General features: G+C 42.1%; 1 protein-coding gene across 10 annotated transcripts in view; it reads left to right on the top strand.

Moving 5' to 3' along the window:
* Positions 1 to 24,605, top strand: part of mical2b (microtubule associated monooxygenase, calponin and LIM domain containing 2b) — a 385,618-nt gene that overhangs the window by 325,965 nt on the left and 35,048 nt on the right. Inside the window, exon 2 of one of the 10 annotated variants that reach the window (XM_032586534.1) lies at positions 19,574 to 19,693. The exons of 8 other annotated variants lie outside the window; for them this stretch is intronic. The gene's annotated coding sequence lies outside the window, so the exon portion shown is untranslated. Of the gene's footprint in view, positions 1 to 16,441; positions 16,575 to 19,573; positions 19,694 to 24,605 lie in introns of those variants that run through there. One more of the 10 variants, XM_032586528.1, reaches the window with a different exon arrangement.

Raw genomic sequence — 24,605 nt, 5'->3', positions numbered from 1 at the left:
CTTGTCAAATGCATTCAGGCAATATTATACTATACTTGTGTGTAATTCTCTGTTTGGTTCCAAAACTTAGTAGCCATCATGATTAATTGTTAATCATTTCAATTAGCTTTGTAGTAAGTAATATTCACATAAGTGTAGATGCAAAAAACTTTTTACAGTTCTAATAGTGACCACAATGCAGCTTGCTGGTTCTGCTCTTAGGAGAAATTTAGTCTCTTTTAAGAAGTCAGGTTATATTTTGTGAGTAGATTACAGTTATAGCTACCGATACACTGATGCCCCTAACAGTTATTTAAATGACCAAAATTTAGCTCAATTTTCATTGGTCAGTTTACTAACCAGTAGTTGATTGGATTGAAAAACCAGATGGTGCTAAACTTTCTCCCTGATGTATCAGGACACATGTAGAAACTTGGACTAGTGGGGCATTTTCTGTTCAACTACCGCAATTTCCATACTATAAGCCGCTCCTTTTTCAGACACTTTGAAGACTGCGGTGCGGCGAATATCCAACTTTTTACCAAGAAAAGGTGGGCTGCTATGTGACAAAGAGATAGATCAATGTGTTATTGAGAGCGACAACCATAGAGAGACTGAGGAAGAGTGTGTGAGAGCAGGGATGCACAAAAACACTGACTGCATCTGACTCACACAAAGCCAGAACAATGCGTTCAACCCACACAAATACAGGCCACATGCATGCCGTGCACATGGCCCACAGAACCCGCAATGTGGCTCCTGACACTCAGTTCTTCCATCCATCCATCCATTTTCTGTTCACCCTTTGTTCTTCACCCACATAAACAGCAAATCTGGCCCACATAAAGCCCAACACATACATTGCTATGGCCTATTTGTTACAAATTTATCTAAATAATAAAAAAGGAAAACAAAGCCTTCCTGTGAGAAGTGAATTCTTTGCTGCCGGTACCGTGGCCCAGGTCCTGAGTCCAGAGGAGGACGAGGTGAAACGGCAACATTTGTTTCATGGCTACTGTTTGTAGCAAACGTTTCAACGAGATCTAGTAGAACAGAATACCAATCAGTGAGTCTGCTGGGAGGAAGGATCTGCTTTAAAGCTCCTGCCTTCATTAAGGATGCAGCAAAATGGAACTGAGAGAGCTCTGCAGGTCAGCAGCAGCTTCATGGAGGGACACACATCCATCAGACACTGTCCATCAGCATGAAGGGACACACTGTTCATCAGACACAGCATAGTGGGATCGTCAAGTTGATTTGTATAGCATATTTCAGAAACTAGGCAGTTCAAAGTGTTTTACATGATAAAAACAAAAGTCAGCAATTGAAACATTAAATTTTTCCAAGTGGCATCGTTACACACTAGAATGTTGATTAATGTTTCATTTATTATGGTTCAAAAGCAACCCAGGTGGATTTTTAGTCTAGATTTAAATAATATTAGTGTTTCAACTGATTTGCAATTTTCTGGAAGTTTGTTCCAGATTTGTGGTGCATAGAAGCTGAATGCTGCTTCTCCATGTTTGTTTCTGGGGATGCAGAGCAGAACCAGAACCAGAAAATCTGGGAGGTCTGGAAGGTTGATCTAACAACGACAGATCTTTAATGCATTGTGGTGCTAAGCAGTTCAGTTATTTATAAACTAACATCAGCATTTTAAGGTCTATTTTCTCAATTGAAGGACTTTAGAACTGGGTGGAGTTCTCTTTCTTCCTGGTTTGAGTCAGAACACTAGCAGCAGTGTTTTGGATCAGCTGCAGCTGGAGGATTGGTTTTTTGGCGGTTCTGTTGCAGAAATCAATGAGACTCAAGATAAACACATTCCCAAAGAAGTTCCAGGAACGATCAGGGTGGCCGATATGTTGTTTTTTTCCTCAAAGTTAGTGGGTGTGGCTTATATTCAGGTGCTCTCAATAATCCAGTAACTAGACTAAGACAACATACTTTAACATACTTACATTTAACTTTTATACCACAGACTGTTGCTCAATAAGCTGCTTCCAAAGATGAAAATAAAAATGAAAACTATACTAATTTGTCTGATCACCTTTTTCTGTGATCATTTTTCTTTTCTTGCTCAGTTTGGGAGGACTGAGGGGTTTTATTTTACAGTTTGCAGAACTGGAAAAGTAGTTCGAAAGCAAGTCACTAAGTTATTTACTGATTTGTTTAAATCCTGTTTTATGAACAAATCAAAAAGACAAAAACCTTCCTGTCATGATCTGTCATGGCCTTTCTGTAGGCCTTCTGCTTAATGTTGTTGTCCTCATTAAGCAAAAGGTCATAACACATTTGTGTTTGCACTTCATTTTGTTCCTTCATTTATGTATTTATGCATAAACCAGCTGTATCAGCTAGTTACTAGTCTTTTTTTTAATTTAACTCGTTTTTACTGTTTTTGTTCTTTGCTCATCATTAGGGTCTGTTAGACTCAACTGTCATGCTTCTTGGTTGTCTGAAGGGAGATTCCACTGATCACTATTAGTTTATTAAAGGCTGTTATTTGAAAGCATGAAGAGTTTGGAGCTGATCAGCTAAATGTGAGTGAGCGTGCTGCAGGGTGGAGGTTTGAGGAGGTGGCTGCATTTGAACTGAAGCCAGGGTTAAAGGAGCGTTATGGGAGCCAGGAGAAGCTGCTCTCCTCCCTCTCACATGTCAAGTCAGATCTTCTGTTTTCTGGACCGTCCACAGCACACAGACACAGGATGTGACAGGGGTTTAACCTCCCCCAGCCCTGCACACATCAACTCGCTGCATCCACAGAGGTGATTGGGAGGAGGAAAGTGACGCATAAGATCACCTGCCACTCAGCATCTCCTCCGTTCTGCACCTCTTAAGGTGAAGTGGCATCCACACCCAGCACTGTGCCACAGCGCACGCCGAGCCTCGCTGCTGACGGCTCCAATCAGCTGCCATCTGCAACAAACAGCCAAAGGGCTTGATGGAACCCGCAGGAGGATACGGTTCTTATCATTTACACTCCAGCACCAACCAATGTAAACACACCAACAGAAGTCTGCGTAGACGCTGACTGTCAGGCTGACAGCCCCTCCACCCAGAGTCCCCTGAGCTGCTTGCTGACAGCAGCCTCGCCTACAACATGATCGCTTCATTTAGCAGCAACAATGTGTCTGATCCTCAACAAGCTGTCGCTCCCCGCTCTGCTGTGAGAGCTAACAAACCAAACATTGCGCTGTGCCGTGTTTCTCTGAGCTCCGGCCGCTCTGCCTCTGGCTTTCTGCCAGCCGGCTCCCTCTGCTATTTATTTTCCGATGTAATTCGATTGCTGGGAGGTGAAGGCTGCTTCTCATTTGGGGCACAAATTGAGTTTCATGTATCATTTTGAAAGCTCTTCATGAGCTCTTTTTTTTCATGGAAAAGTGTTCGTCTTCCAACCAATTGTTTGGAGTAACCACCGTCACACCTTGATGAGGAGAGTTCTCTAAGCTTTTGTTTTCATTCTTTCTTTGTCTGGGTTTCCATGGCTTCTAGGAAAACTTCATAAAATGACTTGTCAAACCTTTTTTAAATGTGATTGCTTGACTTGTTTTGTCCTCGACAACATTTAGTCACCTATTAAAAGCTCAATGAGGCTTTCCGCTCCATGGGGATTTAGTCAGAAAAAACATTGCTGTAGCTTATTATTTACAACAAAATTAACAGAAAAATAGAAATAAGAAATGAAAGCTCTCTACATTTTCAGTTTTTATACTCTCTGAAATTATTGTAGGTTGATGAGTCATTTTTTTCCCTGAATTTCTGTTGCTGGCATCACTTTCCAAGCTAAACTGGAAAGTGAAACTGAAGCAACATTTGGCTATTAGCATGTGTGGGTGTGGACTGGCCCAAGCAAACAGTATGCTGGGAAACATCCTCTTGGAAAGTGGATCCACAGTTCAGTTATGTATTTACATTAAATATGTGGTGATGCTGTTGGATTCATTTAAAGTGAATTTGAACAGATTTTGCTGCATTAACTTGAACAGTCACTTTGAATCTGTTCTGGTTTAGAATGGGGGAGGGCTGTAAAACAGATCAGTCAGTTTTCAGTTTTACATCCGACCCTGGGCCTCAGACTGATCATTTGAGGAGCAGGAACAACCGGGATTACAGGACAGCTGGCTTTAACTGCGAGGGCCCGGTGCCTGAGGCCCAGGGCCCGAGGCCGAGGCTGGAGTTGGGGTCGGGCCTCCATCTACCAAGCTCTTCTCACTGATCGCACACCCATCATGTTTTTATTTGTCAGTCACGTGGGGGTGGGAGGTTGGGTGTTACAGAGCAAATCAAGCTACTTCCACATGAAAACCAGAATACACACACACACACTTCCCACATCCCCTCGGGATTAAGCAGCGCTTGTTCAATATGCTCAGGGAGTGGTAACGCACTGACAGATTTTGAGAACAACAGATTTTATAATATGTCCTAACAGGCGCTTAGGTGCAAAAAATCTCTGCTCTCATTATGGAATAAATGAAGAGGAATGATGAAGGTGGCCTCACACAGTCGCCCATCCAAACACAAGCTTTCCAGGCCTAATTTGTTACATTTTGCTAGATGTATTTCAGAAATATGTTTTAATGAATAGCCAATCACATCCTTTTTCTCAAAGTTGAAATATTTTCTGTATATATGAGTTGCTGTACTGTTCCACTGAAAGTGATCATTTTATTCAGTTTGGCATTTTATCTGGATTTTTCTTTTCAGCTAAATTTCCGTTGTTTATAATCCAATGTATAATCACAAACCTTTAATGTATGTTTTTCCTGACAGATTGCTTTGACAGAAGCAGATTTAACACAGCAAGTACATTTATAGATAAGTAAAACAATTTTGAATGGCCATGTTGCAGAAACACTGCTGTGTTCTTCAGCATAAAGCTAAAGAATAAATGTGCTGTTGCCATGTTTGGGTGGATGAAGAATCTCATCAATTCACCTGACTGTGTTCCAAACTTCCTGCTGCATTTTTTGTCCCGCTATTAGTTTCGATTTTGGCTAGTTGGGAACACATGAACAGAAGCTGAGCACTGTTGTTGGTACTCAAGGTGCCATGGTCAGAGGCTGAACCACTGAAGGCTTTTATAAGAACAACTCATTAAAAGACAACCTCTGTGCGTCTCCCCTCCGGCAGCCGCGAGTGCCGTTTAGAGAGGCTGCTTTTCTCTTTCAGCCACGCAGAGAAAGCCCAGAAAGTCAAGGCTGGTTGCTCTGAGTACTGATTGCATTTTTTCCCTTTTTCACCAGAGTGCCTATTCAGACGAAGGCAAGAGGGGAACGGAGGATTTAAAAACATTAATGAAGCATTCTCTTGCTGCCAGCCAGATGGGTTGTGAGGAACGAGATGAGTCGGAGAAGCTCCTTGTTTGATTGGTTGACTCTGAGGTCATGCTGGAATGTGTAGCAGATTGATTGGTTTGTTTGGCGAAAACAAGCTATTCCTTACTTGTAAGAATGAGAATGAAAGTGAAGGCGAAGACGGACCCTGAGCTGTTTGAAATCATTTTGATTATTCCTGTAATCTTTTCTGACTGTTTCTTTTGCTTCTTGATGTTTCAAGCTCTGTGTCTGTATTTCTCAGGATGCATGGCACATCAAAGGCAGTTTGAATGTATAACATTCTCACATAACTCATAATTTAGTGTTGCATAGTCTGCTACCACAATGAAAGCTGACATGTAAGCGCCTCATATATTAATACAGGTTTTTGAGTTTACACACTTTGATTTTTTTAAAGTAGAAAAATATAGATAAAATACAACAGGAGTCAAGCCAAACCAAGGAAACAGAAAGATGTTTCTGTCATGATGGAAAGATTTATTCCTGTTTTTCTTTTTATAAAACACATATTTATTGTGTGACCTCGCCCGGACGCGGGTCACCGGGGCCCCACTCTGGAGCCAGGCCTGGAGGGGGGGCACGATGGCGAGCGTCTGGTGGCCGGGCTTTTACCCATGGAGCCCGGCCGGGCTCAGCCCGAAGAGGAAACATGGGCCCCCCCTCCCATGGGCCCACCACCCGTGGGAGGGGCCAAAGGGGTCGGGTGCAGTGTGGGATGGGTGGCAGCAGAGGGAGGGGACCCTGGCGGTCCGATCCTCGGTTGCAGAAACTGGCTCTTGGGACGTGGAATGTCACCTCTCTGGTGGGGAAGGAGCCGGAGCTAGTGCGTGAGGTCGAGAGGTTCCGGCTAGAAATAGTCGGTCTCACCTCGACGCACGGCTCTGGTTCTGGAACCAGTCTCCTTGAGAGGGGCTGGACATACTTCCACTCTGGAGTTGCCCAAGGTGAGAGGCGTCGGGCAGGAGTGGGCATACTTGTTGCTCCCCATCTCGGCGCCTGTACGTTGGGGTTTACCCCGGTGAACGAGAGGGTAGCATCCCTCCGCCTACGGGTGGGGGGACGGGTTCTGACTGTCGTTTGTGCTTACGGGCCGAACGACAGTTCAGATTACCCACCCTTTTTGGAGTCCTTAGAGGGGGTACTGGAGAGTGCTCCTCCTGGGGACTCCCTTGTTCTGCTGGGGGACTTCAACGCTCACGTGGGCAATGACAGTGAGACCTGGAGGGGCGTGGTTGGGAGGAACGGCCCGCCCGACCTGAACTCGAGCGGTGTTCTGTTGCTGGACTTCTGTGCTCGCCATGGATTGTCCATAACGAACACCATGTTCAAGCATAAGGGTGTCCATATGTGCACTTGGCACCAGGACACCCTAGGCCGCAGTTCGATGATCGACTTTGTCATCGTTTCATCGGATCTGCGGCCGTATGTCTTGGACACTCGGGTGAAGAGAGGTGCGGAGCTGTCCACTGACCACTACCTGGTGGTGAGTTGGCTCCGGTGGTGGGGGCGAAAGCCGGTCAGACCTGGCAGGCCCAAACGTGTTGTGAGGGTCTGCTGGGAACGTCTGGCGGAATCCCCTGTGAGACGGAGCTTTAACTCCCATCTCCGGCAAAACTTCGAACACGTCCCGGGGGAGGTGGGGGACATGGAGTCTGAGTGGACCGTGTTCCGTGCCTCCATTGTCGAGGCGGCCGATCGGAGCTGTGGCCGCAAGGTTGTCGGTGCCTGTCGCGGCGGCAACCCTCGAACCCGCTGGTGGACACCTTCGGTGAGGGATGCCGTCAGGCTGAAGAAGGAGTCCTATCGGGCCTTTTTGGCCTGTGGGACTCCGGAAGCAGCTGATGGGTACCGGCGGGCGAAGCGGCATGCGGCTCGGGCGGTTGCTGAGGCAAAAACCCGGGCGTGGGAGGAGTTTGGAGAGGCCATGGAGAAAGACTTCCGTACGGCTTCGAGGCGATTCTGGTCCACCATCCGGCGTCTCAGGGGGGGGAAGCGGTGCAGCACCAACACTGTTTATAGTGGGGATGGTGTGCTGCTGACCTCTACTCGGGACGTTGTGGGCCGGTGGGCAGAGTACTTCGAAGACCTCCTCAATCCCACCAACATGCCTTCCACTGAGGAAGCGGAGCCTGGGGACTCTGGGTTAGGCTCTCCAATCTCTGGGGACGAGGTCGCCGAGGTGGTTAAAAAGCTCCTCGGTGGCAGGGCCCCGGGGGTGGATGAGATCCGCCCGGAGTTTCTTAAGGCTCTGGATGTTGTAGGGTTGTGTTGGTTGACGCGACTCTGCAATGTCGCATGGACATCGGGGGCAGTTCCCCTGGATTGGCAGACTGGGGTGGTGGTCCCCCTGTTCAAAAAGGGGGACCGGAGGGTGTGCTCCAATTATAGAGGGGTCACACTCTTAAGCCTCCCTGGCAAGGTCTATTCAGGGGTCCTGGAGAGGAGGGTCCGTCGGATAGTCGAACCTCGGATTCAGGAAGAGCAGTGTGGTTTTCGTCCTGGTCGTGGAACGCTGGACCAGCTCTACACCCTCGGCAGGGTCCTGGAGGGTGCATGGGAGTTCGCCCAACCAGTCTACATGTGTTTTGTGGACCTGGAGAAGGCGTTCGACCGTGTCCCTCGGGGAGCCCTGTGGGGGGTTCTCCGGGAGTATGGGGTACCGGGCCCTTTGATACGGGCTGTCAGGTCCCTGTATGACCGGTGTCAGAGTCTGGTCCGCATTGCCGGCAGTAAGTCGGGCTCGTTTCCGGTGAGAGTTGGACTCCGCCAGGGCTGCCCTTTGTCACCGATTCTGTTCATCACTTTCATGGACAGAATTTCTAGGCGCAGCCAAGGTGTTGAGGGGATCCGATTTGGTGGCCTTAGGATCTCATCTCTGCTTTTTGCAGACGATGTGGTCCTTTTGGCTTCATCAGATCGTGATCTGCAGCTCTCGCTGGAGCGGTTCGCAGCCGAGTGTGACGCGGCCGGGATGAGGATCAGTGCCTCCAAATCCGAGGCCATGGTCTTGAGCCGGAAAAGGGTAGAGTGCCTTCTCCGGGTCAGGGGGGGTGTCCTGCCCCAAGTGGAGGAGTTTAAGTATCTCGGGATCTTGTTCACGAATGGGGGAAGAAGGGAGCGGGAGATCGACAGGCGGATTGGCGCAGCGTCTGCTGTCAAGCGGGCGCTGTACCGGTCCGTCGTGGTGAAGAGAGAGCTGAGCCAAAAAGCGAAGCTCTCGATTTACCGGTCGATCTACGTTCCCACCCTCATCTATGGTCATGAGCTTTGGGTCATGACCGAAAGAACGAGATCGCGGATACAAGCGGCCGAAATGGGTTTTCTCCGTAGGGTGGCTGGGCTCTCCCTTAGAGATAGGGTGAGAAGCTCAGTCATCCGGGAGGGACTCAGAGTAGAGCCGCTGCTCCTTCACATCGAGAGGAGCCAGTTGAGGTGGCTCGGGCATCTGGTCAGGATGCCTCCTAGACGCCTCCCTGGTGAGGTGTTCCGGGCACGTCCCACCGGGAGGAGGCCCCGGGGAAGACCCAGGACACGCTGGAGGGACTATGTCTCTCGGCTGGCCTGGGAACGCCTCGGGATTCCCCCGGAGGAGCTAGAAGAAGTGGCTGGGGAGAGGGAAGTCTGGGCCTCCCTTCTGAAGCTGCTACCCCCGCGACCCGACCTCGGATAAGCGGAAGAAGATGGATGGATGGATGGATGGATATTTATTTTTTGTTTGGCTAATGACAATTTTACTGCGGCTCGGTAAGAGGGGGCGGGAGTGAGGGTGAACCGTCAGACAGGCTTCTGCATGTGCCCGCTAAAGCCTAGTTCACATGGCACAATTTGAAATGTCGTGCCCCGATTTTCCACTTACGACAATCTCAGAACGGTCCGAGTGTGTGGCTTGCGATAATCATAACCGATCATCCTGCAGTGTGGTGTGTTACGTTGAACGTCGGGACCGCTTCGATCTAAAATCAGGCATTTTCAACATGTTGATTGTCTTGGCCCGACTATCACAGCGTGTGGGATTTTCCCTGACTGGGAGCGACAACGCAACCTGTTCAATGTGACAGGACAGGTAGCCAACCGGAAAGCGCGGTAACGTAATCGCGGAGGGGAATCCCAACCAGGTGACATGGAGCAACCGAGAGTTTGGTGGAAATCAGAGATGATATGTGGAAACAGCATGAATGTTTATTCAGCATTTTGCACAAGGAATATCAACAGAAATGATAATGAGGAGAACTGGAGCGAAACTGGTACCACAGTTGATAAACCTGGTAACGTTTCAGCTATCATTAACCTGACATTAATAGGTTATAACGATAAGGCTTCATTCAGTCAGGACTTGATGCTGACACTAGCTCGCTTAAAATGAGTCCACAAACTATCACTACTGCTTTTACATTGTCATCCGTCATCATTCTAAATTCACATATGTTGGTGGTTTTATAGGATTTTCTTGTAGAATCGGGATGTTCTTGAGTGGAATCGGTTTGTGTGGTGTGTTGCTCCTGCCGTGTGGTTGGACACACGAACCAATCAAACCTGTTGTACTTTTATCAGCTCTGTGGTCACAGAGGTCTGGAAAATCGGCCAACAATCCTTAAATTGTGCCGTGTGAACCAGACCTAAAACTCAGACGCTCTTCTCCTCTCATCTCTCCTCGACCACTGCCCTAACGCTCTCTGACTCTGGTCACTATGGTAATGTTTACATATCCCTTCAAAATAAGGTACAGATGCGCCACAAAAACAAACATTTTACTTTCGTGAAAATTTTAACTCATGATAACGGCTAATGGGAGCCCTGAGCTTGTTTCTCTGCAAGGAGACGGTCCCATCTGGGAGTGATGAGAGAAAGTGACACCCAAAGTGATGCTCAGGGGCACAACTGCATACTTTCTGATGTGTATGCGGACATGTCATCGGCGCCCCCCCCCCCCAATGACATAAACTTGTACAACTCATTTTTTTTTTTTTTTTTTTTTTTTTTTTTTTTTTACCCCTCCAGGGGGTCTTTTTGTGGGCTCTAGAGTCCCTTTTCATGAAGTAGGCTGACAGGAAAGGGGGAAGGAGAGAGGGGAAGACATGCGGTAAACGTCGCCGGGTCCGGGAGTCGAACCCGCGACAGCCGCGTCGAGGACTTGAGGCCTCCAAATGTGGGTCGCGCTAACCCCTACGCCACCACGGCACGCCGTACAACTCATTTTTAATTAAAGTATCAATAATAATAAATGTACATATACTGTATGTGAATAAATTGCTGCCTACAGGGCAATTATAAAAGAATGAAACAGAAAACAGGGCAGTATTTCATAATTTAATGTATAAGAGAGCCAAAGAGCCTCTTCTGTTAGCCTTTCCTGTATCTGTCCCTACGACAGCGGAGCTGGAGCAGTCTACGTGAGAAGGTGCTCCGCTGTCTGTCCACTATGTGGTGGAGAGGGTGCTGTTTATTGTGGGTGCTGTATATGGGACAATACTCTGTCCCATATTGGTTCAATACGGGACAGAGACAACAACCACCTGTCATTTTAGGCTAGCTTAAGCTAACTTGAATATTTACAACTCTCTTGTTGATACACTGACGTTACTTAGTGTATCGTTGCTTTCAACCACTTTGAAAAGCTTTTCTTTGTCTCTCCAACATCTTTATCCTTCCCCCTCTTCTGTTTTCTGTTTTGTGCCCTGGAGGTTTATCTGCCGCCCATCTTTAGCTCCCTGTTGTCGAGTGCATTACTACAATTCAAATTTAAAAGAAAAATAAACGCGCCTCAGCGCATTGTCGGAGGGACGCTGCCCACGCTACCTGTATGGGAGGGGAGAATGGCGCCTAATCAGTGCTGTTCCTCTGTTATTGATTATTTCATACACAAACAGCTGTTAAGTACTTAAAATGCTGACTAGAAAAAAAAATTCCCCACATCGTTTTTGCGCCCCCTCTACTGCAGCGCCCCTATGCGTTGCATACCCTGCATACCCATTTTTTGCGCCACTGGTGATGCTTATGCACCGGGTGCTTGGTCTCTACATGGCGAAGCAGTTTGAAGCTTCATTCCCTCATTGGCGAACCGGACGCCACATATCATGCAGACCGGGCTTGGAATGTGGGAATCACCTACCGGGATAAATCCTTTGTCCTGTCTCTTCTCTGGGCCTTTTCCCTTTCCAAAGAAACCTTCTAAATACATCTGATCTGTTTCTTACTCATTTTGCTGTTGTGGGCTCAATGTTGGCGTGCAAGACGTAACTGAGAGAATCCGGTTAAAGGATTTTTCAAAATAAAAAATCCTCCAGACTCAGATAAAACGGAAATATTTCCGTTTTATGTATTATCTGGTCCGCGGGGACGACTGCAGTAGAGCACCTTTGGGATGTGGTGGAATGGGAGATTCGCATCATGGATGTGTAGGAACTGCGTGATGCTATCATGTCAATATGGACAAGACTTTCTGAGGAATGTTTACAGGACCTTGATGAATCTATGCCACGAAACAGCATAGCACAGAGCAAGGAGAGGGGGGATGAGCAGCCACATGAGATTGTGATTGACAGCGCTAAAACTCTCCTGCCTCTGATTAGTTGTTTCTAGATAGCACTGGGAGAAAGCAGATGAAATAAAATTTTCACAGGGTGGCAGATTCAGCTGATGGTGTGCTGTTTGTCTCCTCAGGCCCTGATGGGACGGGGACAGTGACTGTAGAGGAGAAGGAGCAGTTTGAGGCCGTCAGACATCGTCTCATTGTTCTATTGGAGAACCAGATAACACACTTCAGGTATGAACATTCACACAACAGAAACAAGGTTGCAGTTCTTTCTAAAAGGATTTTCAGATTTTCTTCCTAAAGCCTAAAGCTGACGGATGCTCTGAGAGCAGGAACATTTCCACAATTTTAAGGGACATGTGGTTGAACTATGACGTGCACAAAGTTGTGGTGGCAGCATATAAGGGTCCCAGGTGCAGTATGGGGGAGCAGGGGAGCTGTGGGGATTGCCACTGTACTGAAAATTTTAACCAGGAGCTCTGAAAATCACACCTGGGAGTGGTAGCTTTGTGCTAGCATGGTGCAAGCTTTAATCAGATTGCTCCATCCTGACAGCTGAAGAAAGTGGTGGTGCGATCATGGACTAGGACTGCTGATCCACACAGCATGGTGGGGACACATTGTAGCTTCTCAGGGAATGAAAAAAAAATGTCAGGAAAACAAAACTACTTAGCAATCACTAAAAGCTTAGCAGGGTCATGATTGTTTGCACACTGAAGGAGGTTTTCCATTTTCTAAGGGTTTCTGAAAGTTCTGCGAGGTTGCATCGACTCCACATCCACGTTTTATGTGTTTTGTTATGTGTGTGTGATTTCAGGAACTGATGGTTTGACGGGACACCCCTTTATTTCCCACTGTCTGACTGTGAGACAGTCAGACAGTGAGGTGGCACTCCACTGAGGTGGAGTGCCACAGATTAAGGCAATCCCCACAGCTCTAAGACTGTTGGAGGGCTAAATGGTGTTCTAAAGTAAAAGTGAAACAAAATAATACATGTAGTTTAATTGGGGACTGAGCATCTAATTAAAGTTAAGTAGTTGGCCCAGACACAATGTTATGGTCTGTGGCCATGGGTCATGTTGGATTTTTTTTTTTTTTTAGGCCCAGTTCTAAACTCTGCAGCCCTGACTTGTATCTTCAGGTGGTTTTTCAGCAATTCACACCTTGGGACAAAATAACTGAAATGGCACTTTTAGAGACATGTTTGGATTGCCAGGTAATAATGACCCACACGTTGGTGCTGAATAGAGGATAGGGCCTATGACTAATGACTAATTACCCAGTTTGTGACCGTGTTAGTATGATTTTCTGACTACAACTTATAAGCCTGTTTACTCCATTCAAGTTCAGAACTGGAAAAACCTTTTGGATAAGAGTTTAAATGTCTTTAGGATAATAAGAGAGAAGAAGTCCAGTTTTCTTCTACTGAATCATTGAAGATTGTCAGATACTGAATTTGAACAAGGTTACCATGGCTGAAAAACTAGAAAAAAAATTGTAGTAAGCAAATTTCACCCAATTGGCAGCCTCCTCTATGCTGAGCTTCTAAGATCAATATTTTCTTTTGCAAATGTTAGCAGAAGCAGGTAGATGCTGGATTCCATATACCTTTGAAGCAGTTGCAAGTCCTGAATTAGCTTTAGGCAATGTACCTTAAAATCGATAAACGTCCCATTCCTAATTCTGGTACTTTATACTTCATGTCGTACAGGCACTTTTAAAACCATTGGAGTAGTTAGAATTAGCAGGATTAGAGATTGTTATTATTATTATTATTTGTAAGTTTGTATTTGTCTTCTGCATTTCAAAAAACACCGCAGAAAAAAAGCAATCTTTATCTCCTGAGGAAAACTACCTAAAACTTTTAAAATGACCCCTCCCAATGACATAAAACAGTGGGGGTATTTTAGTCCCATCAGCGGCACACAACAGGTGCAGGAGATTCATGCTCAGTGGCTGTTGAGACCTCCTAGCATCTGTGTGACCATTCAGCACCGCCATCACTGTGTGAACTCATTGTGAGTGTGGTGTGAAAGCAACAGCCCCAAGACCTTGAGCAACACTCATCTGAATGGACCTGTGCCATTAAATATTCTGAAGCTTAGCACTTTAAACACTTCATGCCTCAGAGGGGCCCTCCATCTGGCCCTGGGGCAGAAAGGAGGGCCAGTTGAGGGCCTGGGGGGGGGTTTATCAGCGGGAGTCATTACTAACTCACCTCAGCAAGAGGCTAATGGTGGTAAACAATGGCCGAGACAGTGTTGGGATTAGTCTAATGTCCTTCGAGACAAAAGCAGGAGTTCCTCAGTTTGGTTTTGATTAGGCAGAGCACAAAATAATTGAAATAAAATCTTAATTGCAGATTATAATCTTTATTGCCTTTACTTCATATCACTGTTTATACCCCCATTAGATGGTAGTCTACTGATTACATGATACATATGTTCTCAATTTGCCAACGTTTGCATTGAAAGAAACTAATGGCAGAGGATGTTCTATTTTGGTTCTACTCACATGGCTTCCTGACTATTTTTTTTTATTTCCTCTGTGCATGTTTTATGGAAACTTTTGAACATTATTGCCTTAATCTGTAGGATCTTTAATTAAGAGATTTTCTACATGTGGAGGTTCTGCAGACAGCTTGAAATGCTCCCCTTCTGCTCCCATGTTTGACAGGGATCCTTGCATTCTGACATCTGGAATTTGACTAGAAAGCATGTAGGAACTGAGTACAACATCTGGATTATCTGGAGAACCCTGTTTAGAAAGTTCAAATGGACCGACCCGAAGGCTTTCACACTTTATGTCCATTTCAGACAATGTGATTCAAATTCTGTGGGAACAGTATGATGGGCTCTTCCTGTTCCAACCTGACTCTGCATCAGTGCACCAAGCAAGATCCATAAAGATGAGTGAGTTTTGTGTGGAGTCTTGGTGTCAGCCTGATTAAAACACCTCTAGGATAAAGCATGAGCCAGGCTTTCTTGTTTCAGAAACAAGAAACCTTGTTGCAAACCTCTCCAGAGAAGGTAAAGGTGTTAAAATAAATGGGTGTGTTATGCATGTGTGCAATACAATATTTTTGCCAAAATAGTGTTTATGTAAGGGTTGCACAACATATTATGAAAAAATCAGTATCTTCATTAAAGATTTTTAGAAATGAACACTGGGAATACTATATTTATAAGTTTTTTTTCCTGTTGTCATGAATCCACACTGCATGCCAATAGGCTTCTCAGCCTGTTGGATGGAGTCTTACTGTAGTGATGGCCACATGTGACACACAATTGTGTGTAAATGTAACTGGGTCTATATTAATAGTTGTATATTTTCACAAACTGTTTCTTTAACGTATTTGTCCGCTTATACTTGCTGTCCTTGTGTTCCTCTGTGTCTGCTATAAGGGGTTTGGTCCTCCAGCTCCTCCTTACTTTTCTTCTTTTGTTCAGGGTCTCCAGGACTATTATAAATATTAAGTTATTAATTTCCTCTTTGTTACTCGTCCACTGGGGAGAGGCAAGTTTATAATCCATTGGAATCCTTTCATTTAATTGTTCAAAGTTCTATCTTGCCTTTGTATTAATGCTAGGTGTTTGGATATTTTCATTGAGTTGCTATTACGCCTTTATAACATTGATGACTGCTAACACTATTATTTTGTATAGATTGGGTTGGAGAACTGCAGCACATGCTATGTGCTAATGCTAATATCTCCCGATTGACAGATGAAATAAACGGAGACCGCCTCCAAACCCAGACTTGGTGTTTTGTGGTTTGTCTGATCACCACATAACACACACAATGCAGAAGTCCACCGGTCACATAAGACAAAGTCAAAGTGGAAGAAAATAGTTTCTCGTAATGTATTTAAGTTTGTACACTTTTTCACTCATTTTCAGTCCAGTACTTGACTAATTTTCAGTTAAATGTTTTTAATTTTTTAAAAATTAAAAACTATATTTGTTAGTTTGCACTAATTGAACCTTGTCTTTCTCTTTGGTAAGAGCACCATAGGTATGTGAACATACTTGCGAAGAACATATTATAATATATTCATATTGAAAATGTCGTCCTTGAGTCCAAAGGGGAACTGAAATCAAATTCAATGTTTGTGCTCAAACTTGCCAAATAAAGCTGTTGGCAAAGTAAAGAATCAAGACCATTTTTAGGCATTTCAAGAAATTCTGGCCAATTGAAAACAATATGCAAATAAAAATGATGCAGGATTTTTGCATAGTCTCATATATGTCCATAAAAGGCTTGGACCAGCCTTGGATGATGCCTTATATGGTCAGCACCAATTAAAATAAAAAGACTTTCCTTTTACAGTCATTTACAGCCTTGTGTGTTTGAACGCCCTTGTGAAAGATGCAACCTTTGTACCAATGATGACAATCCACACCATGGCCTTAATTGTAAAACTGTTTTCAAAGAAATAGTTGCTGAGATATGACAAAATCCATAAAAGGATTGCCCGAACTCGGTCTCTTGAGTTGATTAGCTGTTGAATACAAACGTTATCTTGCCTCTTGGATATTTAAGAGGCGTTTTCGTTGCATACTTCATTCAGAGATCTCAGTGACTTGCACAGGTTGTTTGAGAGCCAACATATAGTTAAATGTTTAAACTTTTGAGTATTGCTTATTTTCTTACCTAGTGTTTTGGTGGCAAGGATGTTCATGTAAGCTGCTTGTTCAGACAAGAAGCGACTGCTCAGTTGTCAGGTAAATATCAAAATGTATGATATATAGATTTAAAACTAAAATAAGAGCACAAGGTTGGATTGGTGATTAGAATATCTGCAGCTCTGACTTGCTCTTGTTTGTGGTTGGCTATGCCATGATTCTTTCCAGCATCTGAATTTGAGTCGCTTGTCGTGTGAATTGGTTCTTGCCTACCGGTGTGTAACTACTCTTACCTGCACATTTGAATTGTTGTGGTCTGCAAAAGTCACCTACCTTTTTTGCATCTGATGAATTGAACTCAATGGAAATATTCCTGTCCTATTCCTGCTTTCCTGATTTTAAAAGTGAGGAGGACAGATTGTAATCAAGATCATGTCTATGCACCTTATACCATAAAGCTATTTGCGTAGACTGCTTGGTGGTGAGGTGGTTATTACTGTTGCTGCCCAGTAAGCAGATCCAAGGTGAAAATCTTTGGAGGATCTTTGGATTTTGCATAGATTGCCACATCTAGAGTTTCTGGGAGTGCTCAAGATTCATCCTGTACTCTTTAAATTCATTAGATTAATAAGATTAGTTAGTTGAGCTCTTCAATTTGTCCTCAGACATAAGAATGTGCATAGTAGTTGTGTCTCTCTGATGGCTTTGAAATGGATCCTACTTGATCACTGATTGCTGGCTGGCCAAGACCATACACACGGTATGTGAAGTTTTAACCCAAAGGTTTTATTTTGATTCCAGGCATAGACTGTTTCAAGGGTCCTGCTAAAGTTTTTTTGTTTTATGACTTGTAGCATCTCTTGCTAGAGTTGTCTAATAATGTGTAACAACAGACGCTCCAAATGTTAAGGCATGGCAAGGCAAGGCAACATTTTTTACATGCCGCCATTCATACCATTCATAGAGCTTTAGAGGACATCAAACGAGAGACAAAAAGGAAATAGCAAGCATAAAATTATTGCTTAAAATAAAAATTTTAAAATGCAGATATTAAATGCATCAAGGAAACAGAATTTTTAATATTATTTGTCAACCAAAATATGAAAACCCATTATTGGGCCGCTTTAATGAAATATGTTACCTTCACGTTTTTGAATTCCTTTTTTTTTGTGTGTCTTAAACACTGTTCCATGGGAATTTTAGATCAATCTTTTCAGTTTACTTGCAGTCACAGAGGGCTAAGTTCATGTTTTTATATTCTCTCACATTAATGACCCACATTTCTGTGCTGTGGTTTGTCCCCTGAGGAAAAACAAATATGTAGAAGATGGGAGTGTGGTCCCTCTTACAGCCCCTTATCTGAAGGTTAAGTATGGGTGCGTCTCTTTCAGCTGTGGACCAGGCGATTTGGTTTAAAGATATTCAGAAGAACAATTTTTGCTTCCAGAAATGCTTTTCAGTGCTGCCAAAAACAAGATTTTTTTTTTTTATGACTTGGGAAGATTTACAAGATACACGGGTATTTCTGTAATTTTCTGCTCTAATTACAGACAGTAATTAGAGCAGAAAATATTGAACTGTTAAGTGTTTTAACTTCAAATTGATTGGAAATTGCTATCTTAAAATATTGAAAAACTTTACCAGTATTGCAGATTCATTCCTTTTCTGACTCATTCAAAAATCACAATATGTTGTTGCTTTATAAAGTACGTTGCAAAAGTGTTTATACAATGAACTTTTGTCACATTACAACTACAACAATCGATGTGTTCAGATTTTCTGATAGACCAACACAAAGTAATGCGACATTGGGAAGTGTACCGAAATGTATATGCAGTTTTCTTTTTTTCAAATAAATTTCCCAAAAGTCTGCCAAGCATTTGTATTCAGTCCTGCTTTTGCAACTCTTTGGGAATACAGGATGTCTGTCCCAGCTTTCCACATCTAAAGAGAGACAATTTGCAGTTCTAGTTAGTATTACTGACATAGTTTTGCTGGAACTTGAACCTCCACCCCAGTATGAAGTCTTTTGCAGTCTCTTATGGGTTTGCTACTAGCTCCATCCATCTTTCCATTAACTCTGACAAACGTCCCTGTCCATGTTGAAGAGCAGCATCCCAGAAGATTGTGGTGCCCCAACTAGGCTTGACTGTGCAGATTGTGTTTACATTGTGACGTACAGTACATGCTTTGTTCAGAGGTTCTGCAAACCTTAAGTTTAACTTACAAAGTTTGTATATAGGTTACATTCTTGGCTTTTTATTTAAAAGTTGAGATTGAAATACTTGATTTATTTTCTTATGGGCTTAGGATGGGAATCAACTTGAATCAATGTTTTTTTTTTAAGGCTTTTTTGGCTCTAGTGGCCTTTATTTGATAGTAACTTGACAGGAAAGTGGGTAATTTCCTGTTTCCCCCTTCTCATGTGCACTTCTCTAATTACAAAAATTAGAGAAGGGAGAAGACGTGCAGCAAAGATCGCCAGTCTGGGAATCGAACCTGCTACAGCCGCGTCGAGGACTAAGGCCTCCATATGTGGGTTGTGCTTAACCCCTGCGCCACCTCAGCAACCCTGAATCAATGGTTTAATAGATTCTTCATTTCTTTTCGGAATCATGGCTGCAGTTTGTTGGAGGAGCAGTCCAACAAACTAAATTGAAAGAGAGCAGAAAAGTGAAGCAGAAAGTGAATGGCCTAATATACAGCTTTAGTTATCTGAAATTACCCTAAAAGCATGTTGTTGTTTTTTGTTCCCTGATCATAATGATCATTATGCCTATTTTTTGTTCATATGTGTTTTGACCTTGTCAATGGCTGATGTTAAATATTAAACAGTAGTTCATTCATAGGTTAAAGTTGGTTGTGTGCTGCATTTCTTTCTGAGACGAGGAGGCTCGTACTTCAAACTTTCACATTTTCTTACTTATTGAATTCAGTCCAGAATAAATCAGGACTAAAGCAAAAGCATGTATGGACCAAGACCTGAACTCTCTGGTCACTCAAAGCTTAAATTCTTGGAATTTAAGCATGTGATGTTAATATGTGAATGTAATATTTCCCGTTTGTTTCAGTTTTCCTGTTGTCATTCCTTCTTGCAGTTGGGTCTGTATTTTTCCTCTCTCTGGGAAATCCCGTCAATCTGGGGAGGAACTTGTTGACTCAGCTTTGATCTTCCTCTCAGTGCTCTAAAAACAGGCTGTCGACGGCTCTGAGTTGCTGTGAGTGATTAACCTACGATGAAAATTATTAATCATTTCAACCGAGTGCCATACTATGTAAAATCTCTAATGTTTGCTAAATGTTGTTAAAGATTTATTAGTTAAGCTGAATATTTTTTTTTCTGTTTGTGCAATCAATTCTGAATTTGTGACCAATAAGCAGCTCATTCATAATATAGTAATAAGAGCCAAAATCTCAATAAAAAAAATAATCTAAAATGATTGGGGGCAAAAAATTATATTCTGTCAAGTTTATTTTTGTAGTTTTCTCATAGAAAGTTAAAAGACAGACAACAGACAAATTAGGCCCAAAAACATTTTTGGAAAGGGTTACCTAAGTTCATGCAGGCTGTCATCTTGATGGAATGGGAAAAGAAGGAAAATAAGTCTGATTCAGTCTTTGTCAGAGCTCTATGAAATGTGTTTTTTGTTTTCAAAATTACCCTTTTCCATTGTCACATTAGAAGCACAATAGAAAAAAAATCTAATTTAAAGGGATTAGTATTTAGCTTAATGTTTTTCTAACAACATATCATCTTTATCATTATGTCCTAAACAACTTGCTAACTTGTCACATATAGCTAATCTTTGGTTCATATGCATCTTTCTCTGTTGACAATCTTTGCATTTTGCTGAAGGTATGCTAATGCTAGCTTGCTTCTTCCCTTTTTTGATATAACATGTTGGTCATTTGGCTCATAAACAAAGTGCTTTTACATCCTGGTAGTTATTATGCCAGCCATCCAGACTTTGCTCTTCTCATCCAATATTTGATCTTCCAATATGGAAGAGCAAACATTGGATCTTCCACATTTATTTCCACCCAGTGTAAAGGGTGGAAATAAAGATACTACTCTGCTTTTATAGTAGATTTTGTTTTAATGGTTAAACTCCCATTTAAACATTTAGACTGTTTTCCACCATACAGAAATGACAGCGCCCTACCTGTACATTATCTCTGCTTTGGCAGATTGTCAACATGTTCGCTGGCATCATGTTGAATGTTACTCGTAGTATTAAATGAGAGACGTGTTACAGTTCACACCTTGTTTCTGGCAGCTTCCCATGCTGTGAAAAAATTGATTAAATTGTGGAGTCATTACAAGTGAATTGTCTCTTTGTTTGTGATCCAAGGACACAATTTTCCTGCTCTATTTGTCACTTCTACGCTTCAGTTATTTGTGCCTTGGGCTTTCTGAAACTGGTCATGACAGACTGCATCTTTAACAACCTGATTTCAGATGTCCTCAAAGCTTCTTTAAGTTTTCCTTGTGCACTGGGACATTTTTCTTTCTTTTCTACCGTTGATGTGGTGTGCTGCCAGACTTTCTTTAAACATGAGTGAGACTGGAAGCTGCTTCAGGTGAGAAGTGGTTTAAGCTTTCCTTTGTTGCCTTTTAAAACATAGTTTAGTAAATATAAATCCTAATACTCATTTTTCATCATGGAGTATTTACAAGTTGAATATTTTTTAAAAAGTCTCAAATATAGACTTTCTAAGATGATGATGGATTAATTAATACAGCATTGTGCAAAGAGAAGTTTTAAATTTGATGCCAAAACTAAGTGCCAACATATTTCACTTTTCTCTTCTGGTGAATGAGCTAAACTAACTTATATTGCATAAAAAAAGAATATTTAATAAGAAGCAATTGTTTTTAAGATGCTATTAACTACAAAATTGAAAAACAATTCACTACCTGTTGACAATATCTCCAAAAAACATCATTTTGAGAAGTCTTTGTTTTTTTTTCTGGACTGTAGACAAGTAGCTGTATGACTGGTGATTAGTAAAAGTGTTAATGCAAAGAAAGTGTCCTAAAGACCTTGTAGGGACATTTATCTGAAAAACTGTTTCTTCTAGGCCAACATATGGACCTGGAGCCCATAAATAATCTTGAATGCTGAAAAGCATTTGATGCTTGTGGGAATTGATGGCTGTTTTGTCCTATTTAAAAGAGGCTTAATGTGCAAGCTGCATTTTGCAAACCTCCTTGTATGCATGCACTGACACCCGATACCTTTTGGTATCCCTAACATTCTATGTATAAATATATATCCTCAAATGATGTCAATATCTTCTTTCCTGATATTGCATAGCAGCTGTTTATTGGCTGAAGTATTTTTGTGCTGGGAAAATGATTTGGTCTTCATTATATTAAATAATATCAGTCACTTGCGAAAGATCTGCGTTGAAAGAACACTTAGTAATTGGCCTGCATTAGTGACACAAAGTGGCCTACTTCAAAATACCTCCGCCCCCTTAGACATTCTTCTTGTTTGTCTCTCTATTTATTCCTTTCAGATCACCGAAATATATTTTAAAATCAAATGCAACATTGTTTTTATTATTTAATTTGAGGAAAAAAGTTATTTCTATGCTATATGTAAATATAAAGGACACATAGGGCCATAATAACTGAAATCATAATGTAAAAATTGTCTTTTGTATTTTCTTATGTTATGTTCTCTAATATTAGTTTGATCTGAATATCTGAAATATAAAACTAAAGTAAAAATTGTGTGACAGCAATTTGTTTTAATAAAAACATTTGCAAGGAATATGATGCATAAAACTGTTTTTGTGTGTTTTTGTTTTAATTTTTATTTTACCAAATTCAAAGCCAAATGGTAAATCAAACAACTCTCTATTTGTTGGACTGGAAATCGTGGAAGCTTTCAGTTTCAATGCATTTAAATATTTTACACTGGCAATACAGTACTGTACATCCAATACTTTAACTGTTGATCACCAGAACAGATTACACTGATTACCATTGATCTATTTGTTTATTTATTTTTTTGCTTTCAAATTAGAAAGTCATTTGTTACCTAAGCTAAATGGATAGCCCAGTATGTTTTCATTTAGTCTCATTAAATCAGCTGAAATTATTTTTAACTGATACACTTAACAATTCACACAAAGTATTGTGTCAAGGTAACGCATTCCTCCAAAAGTAGGTCAGTTACTCCTAATGACTCCAAAGGCTCTTATTTTCATGCAGAAAATGCACAATGGACCCAAGCATAATTATATTTAGTTGGTCCCTGACTCAGACTAAAGTGAAGAGAACTTGATGCACCAACAAACGTGGAAGAAGATAATACATTTAACCACTTCCTGTTGAAAACTCCCAGTGCACACCCTCCCAGTTGTTGAAACATAAACATAAAAAAGCTCCCAAGATTGTGCTCTTTCCCATAGCCTTCTAGCCTCTAGATGCACATATTACTGTATTATTATTTTTTCTACATAGACTAGTTGATTACGGTTACTTATATTAAGTCTGATGATCAGAGATGGCCAGATATAGGGTGGCATGTCCCTGAGCACCAGAAATCTTTAAAAATTATATTTAATTTTTTCAAAGGAATTAAATGCTAGACAACAAATTTCAGTCAGCATTTGGGAATACAAAGAGGAAAGATGTGGAAGCTTTTTATCTTGGCAGGGCTTGGACTTACATGAAAGGTCTGAGGCGTGTCAGTTTGTAAAGAGAGTGATAGTAACTGAGACGCTGCTGTGTGCTGCCAAACTGTTAGGAAGCTGAGACCTGAGAGCCACTCAGGGACTCTGAGAAAGTGTAGGTTGCTCTCTGATCACCGCAGAATAAAAGAACCAACCAGGTGTTGTTTTCCTTCTGCACGCACAATCTACCACAAGGGGACCTTGGACATTCTTCATGATCACAAGTCTGTCGCGATTACCAGCAGTGTTATCTGTGTCGTCTGAGAGAAACTTGGCCTCTCTACGCTTGTACTACGAAGCAGCTTCCATGAGTCTAAAAGAATAATGCCGGGAGGCTTCCAGCAAATGTAACCTGGTGCTCACCTCCGAGTGAGACGTCATTCAGGAAATGTTTGACTCTGGCTGTGGATAATTCATGCCTGTTGTTGGGTGGAGTTTGGGAGTGGAAAATAGTCCCTTATTATATGTTCCGAGTCAGGCCTGAAAAGCCTGAGGGAAATATTAAGTTTGCTTTTATCAGTTTTCATGTCTGGATACTTTTGGGAAATAGAAACTGGACATAAAGTAATGCTTGAATTTTCAGACTCTGTTCTTTAAAATACTTTTCCAGAAATAAACCTTGTGCTTTTTGTATTGATTTATACATTTGTGATTTACTTGTATGGTTGTAAAGACATAATTTTGCAGCTGAAATTACAAAAAAAACCTTTTATGTGAATGTTTGCCAGTTTGTTACATAGATGACTTAGTTAGGCAAAAAGGATAAGAATCAGGAAAATATTTATGGTAGATTGGGGAAATAAAAATCTCATGTTTGTGAGAATTAAACTGTTTTTCCTTGAAGAAACAAAGCATCTAGTCTTTGAAGGGAACAGTTAGTATTATCTGTTTCTATATTTAGTTCGACTATTTGCCGCTGGTGTAAAATTGTAGCTGTGTGACTGTGAAAATGATTATTTCTTTCTGTATTATTGGAGTGTTTGAGCTTCTCCCATGACCGCTCAGCTGATCTCCACCGAGAGCATAAATCTGTCCTAATCCTGTCAGGCATTCAGTGGAGCTGCAGAAGGAAAACATTTCTTAGTTCCAGAGGAAAATATGTTGACCATAATTACTGTTTTAAACAGCAGGTTTGTTGATGTCAGGTGAAGAAGTTGGGATATAAAATTGGTCAAAGCAGCAAAACATTGGACAGTGAAGGTTTGTAATTGTGAGCCACAAACATTGGCTCAGAAAAAGGATTTTAGTAAAATCCTTTTTTAAATGTTTTTATATTTAAAAAGATAAAAAAAAATAGAATAAAATATATTTTTCACAATTGGTTATTATTTTTGTTTGAATCTTTCTACAAGTAATTGATAAAAGTTCAAAACTGTAGCAGTAAACTCAAAATCCTAGGGATTGGATAATTTTATTTACAAAATGCAGCTATCAGTAAGTTTT

The sequence above is a fragment of the Xiphophorus hellerii genome, chromosome 2, assembly GCF_003331165.1.
Source record: "Xiphophorus hellerii strain 12219 chromosome 2, Xiphophorus_hellerii-4.1, whole genome shotgun sequence".
NCBI classification, from domain to species: domain Eukaryota; kingdom Metazoa; phylum Chordata; class Actinopteri; order Cyprinodontiformes; family Poeciliidae; genus Xiphophorus; species Xiphophorus hellerii.
This window is presented reverse-complemented; position numbering and strand designations above follow the sequence as displayed.